This window comes from Babylonia areolata, chromosome 5, assembly GCF_041734735.1.
Source record: "Babylonia areolata isolate BAREFJ2019XMU chromosome 5, ASM4173473v1, whole genome shotgun sequence".
NCBI lineage: Eukaryota > Metazoa > Mollusca > Gastropoda > Neogastropoda > Buccinidae > Babylonia > Babylonia areolata.
This window is the reverse complement of record NC_134880.1, coordinates 18297353-18304852: the sequence shown is the minus strand read 5'-3', so window position 1 is coordinate 18304852 and position 7500 is coordinate 18297353. Positions and strand designations below refer to the sequence as shown.

At 41.6% G+C, this 7500-nt stretch overlaps 1 pseudogene; it reads right to left on the bottom strand.

The window, feature by feature from the left end:
- LOC143282219 (uncharacterized) overlaps positions 1–7500 on the bottom strand; it is a 95507-nt pseudogene that overhangs the window by 3665 nt on the left and 84342 nt on the right.

Here is a 7500-nt window from a genome sequence, read left to right as displayed (position 1 = left end):
ATCCTACAACTACCCACCACCCCTAACTCCCTCTCCCACTCCCTCCCTACCTCTCTCCCTTTTCTTCTGTCACACACGCTCCAACCCATCCTTTCTTCCGTTCCCTCAGTCGATCCTCTCCCTCTTCTTCCTTCCTTTCTTCCTACGACCCAGCTCCACTGCTGTCCTACCTCCACCCCCAGCCACGCCCCCCCCCCTGCCACCCCCAGCCCCCCCACTCCCCGGCCTATACCCTGCCACACTTCTAATTCTTCCTCTGACGGCCCCACAGACGGACAAGACAAGCCAATACTAGACAAAAGACAAGACTTGTGTTACAATACAAGACTAAGTCTTACAGACTAAGATCTTGACAGACAAGACAAAGACAAAGACAAAGGACCGAGACGTAGCACAGCACAAGACTTGCAGACTAACATGTTGGCAGACAAGACAAGGCAAGACAAGACAAAAGACAAAACGTAGCAGCAAAACAAGACTTACAGACCAAGATCTTGGCAGACAAGACAAAGACACAAGACGTAAGCACAACACAAGACTTACACACTAAGATGTTGGCAGACAAGACAAGACAAAGATAAGACAAGACAAAGACACAAGACGAGACGTAGCAGCACAACACAAGACTTAGCAGACTAATATGTTGGCAGACAAGACAAGGCAAGACAAGACAAGACAAAAGACAAGACGTAGCAGCACAACACAAGACTTACAGACTAAGATCTTGACAGACAAGACAAAGACAAGACGTAAGCACAACACAAGACTTACACACTAAGATGTTGGCAGACAAGACAAGGCAAGGCAAGACAAGACAAAATAAGACAAGACAAAAGACAAAACGTAGCAGCAAAACACAAGACTTACAGACCAAGATCTTGGGAGACAAGACAAAGACACAAGACGAGATGTAGCAGCACAAAACAAGACTTACAGACTAAGATCTTGACAGACAAGACAAAGACAAGACGTAAGCACAACGCAAGACTTACAAACTAAGATGTTGGCAGACAAGACAAGACAAAGATAAGACAAGACAAGACAAGATAAGACAAAACAAAGACAAGACGTAAGCACAACACCAGACTTACAGACCAAGATGCTGGCAGACAAGACAAAGACACAAGGCAAGACGTGGCACAGCACAAGACTTACAGACCAAGATCGCGTCAGACAAGACAAGACAAGACAAGACAAGATAAAAGATCAAACGTAAGCACAACACAAGACTTACAGACCAAGATCTTGGCAGACAAAACAAAGACACAAGACAAGACGTAAGCACAACCCAAGACTTACAGACTAAGATGTTGACGATCAGGCTGTCGATCTTCTCGGCCGAGCTGCGGCAGATGTAGGTGCCCTTGTCCCGCTCGCGGCTGCGGTCGATGATGAGCTCGGAGATGAGGGCCTGCTGCTCGATGGAGCGGAACTTGGTGATGATGACATGACTCTGGGAGCGCGTGTCGATCTTGCTGCCGTCCTTGAACCAGTCGATGTCCTCGGGGATCTGGGAGCCGCCCGTGGCGTTGCAGGTCAGGTGGATGGGGTCGCCCAGGTTCACGAACATCTTGCCTTTCATAGAAATGGCTGGGGATGTGGGATGCAGGGATGGTGGCGTGGCGGCGGGCAAGGCAGGCGAAGGAGGGGGGGGGGGAGCAGGGGGGGTGGGGGTGGGGGGAATGGGTGGGTAGAGAAATACCCCGGTTTTTAAACACAACATTTACAGCAAGGAACGAAAGAACGAAGAAAAAAAAAAGATGTAAAAACAAACAAACAAACCAGTGTCCAAAAATTAATGGTGATGGATGGACTGGTAATTGCGATAAATGTACCAGTGGTTCAAAATCAAACACGCGCACTCACAAAAACCAAAACCAAATCAAATTAAATAAAACAAAACTGCCGACTACACTAAAATCAAATGACGGTGATAAATGTACCCATGGTTAAAAAAAAAAAAAAATCAAACCAACCCACAAAAATAATCCAATCAAACCAGAAGAAAAGAACCAACCGAATCGAAACTTAAAACATGAATAATAAACGACAGTAACCTTTTGCTGCTGAACTACCCCCCATGCCCCCCCCCCCCCCTTCTCCAAGCCACCCCGCCCTCCCAAACTAATGCCGCTTTATATTTCCCAGTGCCTTTCATACACAGCTAACGAAAAAAGGGACAGAGAAAAAAAAAAAAAAGCAGAGAAACTTCACTTCACAGGTAAACATAATTAAGGAAACGAACAGCTTAGATACAGAAACAAACAAACAAAAATCAAAATAAGCTGTTGAACGATAACATTTAAAAAGTGTGAACTGCATCTTGACACAACAAAGAAATCGAAAAAGGCAAGCAGATAAAAAAAAGAACGATAAACAACATCAAAGCCGACCAGAACGTAAAGGTTGAAACACACTTGTCAACGAGCAACAGAATACCGAACACACACAACCGACAACTTCCTCTAGAAACCGTGGCAGCATTAAATTACCTTGAGTGATTAGTCAACACACACACACACACACACACACACACACACACACACACACACACACACACGCACGCACGCACACACACACACACACACACACACACACACACACACACACACACACACACAATTAATACATAACAGTGTGTAATGTTGCGCAGTTTAACAGACGACACACAAAACAGACATATTGGTTTTCGAGATTTCCTCAGACAAATCCAAAAAGCACAAACTAGATTAGAAAAAGAAGCTATACTCTTACTTTCCTAACACACGGTTCATAAAAAAAAAGAGAAAAGATTAGGTCCCTTTTGGGAACATGGGCTCTTTCTCCTCGGGGGGGTTCTTGGCAAACAGCGGTTTACGCAGCCAATGTAATTGTAACCAAAGGTGCTTTCTTGCACATACGTTTTCGTTTTCTAATAATGAAAACAACACCTGTTGTTTATAAGCTGCTAAATGACTGTCAGATTTGGCCGGAACCTTTCAAGCTTTTTATGGTGCACGTGTGTGTGAAACAGCTATTTATGCGTGAATCATCCCTCGAACTTTGTTTCTTTTTTTTAAAAAAAAAACATTTCAGAAAACATCTCATTCTCTCTAAACTCTGTGGACAGTCATGGGAGTACCGCACAGAAGAACTGTTCACCAGATTCCTCTGGGTTTGTCGGTTGTGTGAGTCAAAGCTTGTGTCTGTGCTAGTGCTTTTCCTGTCCATTCTGCAACACTGCCAGCTCACCGATTTTTATTTTTCCTGCTCACCCGTCTCCCTCCCTCCCTCAACAGTTCCTCGGAGCACTGGTTTTGGCAAGGCCATTAAATCTTGTCACGTGGCCATTCCTGCGTAGCTCTCTTTTCTTAACTGATGTTAGAAGACCTTCATAAGGTCCAATGTTCTGCTTGATAATTCGGTGAACTTGTTCGTAGGTGGTTTGATCAGTGTGTCTGATGTTTAGTATCTGGCGATAAAACCTCGTTTTCTATGGTTGAATTCTTCTTTCTTAATCCGCCGTGCAGGTGCATTTTTTGCATGCATTCAGGAAGACAGAACAGACCAGTGAATGCTGGAGTCTGGTTGTGTGTTTCCTGGAGATGTTGCTGTCCTTCCATTATGAATTCATTCTCTACAGTGCTGATGTTGTCTTTGCTACCCTTGAGGATTTCCTTTACTGCTGACAATGGACCCCAGGTAGAGATGAACCGTTGAACACTTCCTACTTTCTGTCCCTGGACAGTTCTATCAGCAGTGATGGTGGTGGTGTGGCTGGCCATCAGCTTGGTCATTTCAGCGCTGATTTCCAAGCCATATCTTGTCGATATTTCATCTGGTTTATTTTTAACCAGCTGGGTGAGTTCTTGCCCACTTCCTGCCAAACCATGGACGCCTTCTGCAAAGCGAATGTTCATGACGGTTCTTCCTCCGATGCTGACTGTGCTGACAGGGTCTTCAAGCGTGTGTGTCATGCGTTCGAGGAATATGTTGTAGAGCGTGGGGACACTTAAATTAGGGCAAACCGGACGGACTATAACTGAAGAATGGAACCACTCCCATAGCACGCTGTGTGAGAACCGCTTTTATGAAGTGGTCTTGGACTTTATGTGAAGTCTGTACTTTTTGTTGCCAAACAGTGAAACTCTGCTCGGCAGTCTTCTCTGTGTATGATTTGGTGTGCCTCAGAAAGTTGTCAAAAATCAATTTGCTTTTTTCTTTTTATTGAAGTTTTTTTTTTCTTATACTGGATATAATTTAGCGTTCAAAAACTTCTTTTAAATGACCTAGTTATTTATCACACAGCGAATATATTGCGAATCTCTAGGTCTCTGAGGTTCTGTGTTTCTGTCTTTATCTATGTCCATCCATGTCTCTCCCAATACTCCTATTTGTGTTGTTGTACCTTTGAAATATGCCAATATACGTTATATAACGTTATTGTTGTGATGATAAATCTGAAACTGACATCTCATATTGATTCAATAATATTAAATGTTCAAATCACCAACCTCTGTCTCTTGTCTCTCTTCATGCATTTATTCATGTACCTGTACGCAATTTCACATTATTTGAACATTTTCTTTGTAATGTTATGGGTTTATTTGCTGACCTCATCATCTGCACCATCTCTGTGGTATTACTTCTTCCACGCCGCTCATTCTGAGTCCCCCTTACACGGCCCACCCAGCTTTGTCTGTCGCAAACCCAGATTCGGCAGCCTGCAAGGAACCATCGATGTTACGACGCCAGGTCACACACCAGAGGAGACCCTGCACCGCTGCTGAGTCACTTCGTTGGTGGTCAGTAGTGCCTGCCTGTTCTGATTTATTAACGTACTTTGCACCACCTACTAAACCGCATACTGACGACAATAATAGCATTTCCGGTAAATATCTTTATAATCGGCAGACGAATAGATTATATCCGATAACGTTTCTGTGATCAGTAGAAAGTTAAACATTATTTTTGGTAAATATTTTGATAAGCTGAATGTTAAACATAATTTCCGGTAAATGTTCCTGTGATTAGCAGACTGTCAAACATCACTGCCGTCAAATGTTTCTTCTAATCATCAGACTGTAAATATCATTTCCGGTAAATATTCCTGTAATCAAGCAGCCTGGTAATAAAAAAAAATAAAAATAAAAAAAACAAGAAAAAAGAAAGAAAACAGAAAAAAAAGAAAAAGAAGAAAAGTTTTCGGGGTAAACGTTCCCGTAATCAGCAGATTGTTTGAATCGTTCCCAAGATGCTTTGTGCAAAGTCAGTGCCAGACACCAATGAAGGAGTTTTTAAAAAGGAGAACCTTATTCATTTCTTTCTTCTTATTATTATTTTTTTTTTTGTGTGGTTATTTTTCTTCCGTTTCATTGAGTAATGATGACGTTTTACGCCTCAGTACTCCATCGATTTTCTCGTCTGCCCAATGAGGGTAACAAAAGGAAATGAGAGGAGGAGGAGGGAGGAAGAGGGGAGAAGGGGCGGGAACCGGGGAGTTTGGGCGGGGTTGGGTGGGGAGTCGCGGAATAAGAAGTTCGATATCGATCTCTGGATATCTTTAGCCTTCCCCCACCCGCCTTCCCCCGCCATCGAGGAAAGAGGAAAATTACTGTTTGACGACAAAGTATTTTGAATCTAAATAGCTCCATGTTCTGTCTGTCTGTCTGTCTGTCTGCATGCTTGCTTGCTTGCTTCCATTTCCTTCACTACAACCGTCTCTATATTTGTATCTGTATCTGTAGACCTCTCCCCCTCTCCTCTCTCTCTCTCTCTCTCTCACATAAAGATTCATTTGCGCTTGCATTTGTGCTGATAGAATATTTGAAATAATATAATTTTTTTTTTTTAATAAAGACCATACGTTTATGTTCACACCGCTCCATCCTCACCCATCTCACCCACACGCACACATTGCCTCATTTTTTTTTTTTTCAAACAAATCAAAGTTGAGTGTTCATGTCAGGAAGTCGTCCTTCTTTTCTTGTTCTTGTTTTCTGTTTTGCTTTTCTTTCTTTCTCTTTCTTCATTCATTTTTCATTCATTTTGCTCTTTGTTCTCTTTGTACTTTTCCAATTCATATTATTATGATTATTATAATTATGATTATGATGATGATGATGATGATAATTATTATTATTAACATCATCATCATCATTATTATTATTATATCATCATCATCATCATCATCGTTATTATTATTATTATTATTATTATTACTTCGGTGTTGAACTGTCATCTTACGTATTCGTTTTTTTTAATACTTTTTTTTTCGTCATTTTCACGTCATTTTCTTACTTTTTGCTGTAGATTAATATTTTGTATATACTGTAAAAAGTTTTGAAGTATAAGAACAGGTCTATCGATCATTGCTTTCACAGGTAAAATCATCTTCAAACAAATATTCTTTTGGGTATTCCACGTGTAAACGGACCATGAAAAAACAGAAAAGAATGCTTTCTTTTAAATGGGTCTTCATATTACTATTGTGTCTGCCAATTGTCTTGGTATTAATGATGCTCGCTAAAGAAGAGACGCTTTTCGTGACCGCATTTACTTTCTCTAAGACACTCATTTTGAATATGAATTTGAGAAATACATATTTGCAGAACTGGGATATAAATACTTTGTTTATGTGCATCAAATGATTATAATTTCAGGGGTGTTGCACTCTTACAAAATAATACCTATTTTATAGAACACTACACGCGCTGTCAAGTGATTCGTCACGTTTAGTATCATACTTCTCCGAGAGTTTAAAGAAATCATGAAATAACTTGTTTCACCAGGTTAACGGAAGACATGAACTCGATAAATCGCTTTGGGAACTAGTCTTTTTTTTTTTTTTTTTTTTTTTTTTTTTGGTAGCCGCTTGATAAATGGATTCGACATAGTTTGAGCCATCTTTGGGGAAATATATGATTAATGGCTTCGCTGTTGCAGCCTTGTTCGGAGATTACCGACAATATATCGCCTTGCCGATCTGAAAAAAACAACAAAAAACAAAAAAACGGGCACCAGAGCGGCCATTAGTTTTCCAGAAGGTCAAAATCGAAAGGGACAGAATGTCGATAAAACGGGGCCAAGGTTTACCTATCTTCTTGTTTACCGCTTCAGTTTACAGCTTTTCAGTGATGGAAACGGATGTTCAAGTTATGAAACCTAACGTTTTCCTTCTCCTGTATCTGGACAATGGCAAGGGAATTGAGGAAGACAGTAGCACAGAACAAAAGACACAAAATGTCACGTAATGCCCTGTGTACAATGTAAGTGTTTGTCTCAGGCATTCGGAAATTATCTTTGTGTTTTGCTGCCCCCTCATCTGCACCGTTTCAGTGGCAACAACAGTTTGTTATTCCCTCGCCGTGCACTCCCAGTACCTTTCCACAAGCACGTTCGTCTGCAGCATTCTCTGTCCACTGGGGAATTATCGATATTAGGACACTCCCCAGAGGAGACGCTGCATGCACTGCTGCCCAGCGAGTCAGTTCGGTCGTGGTCAGTAGTGCCTGTCATGAC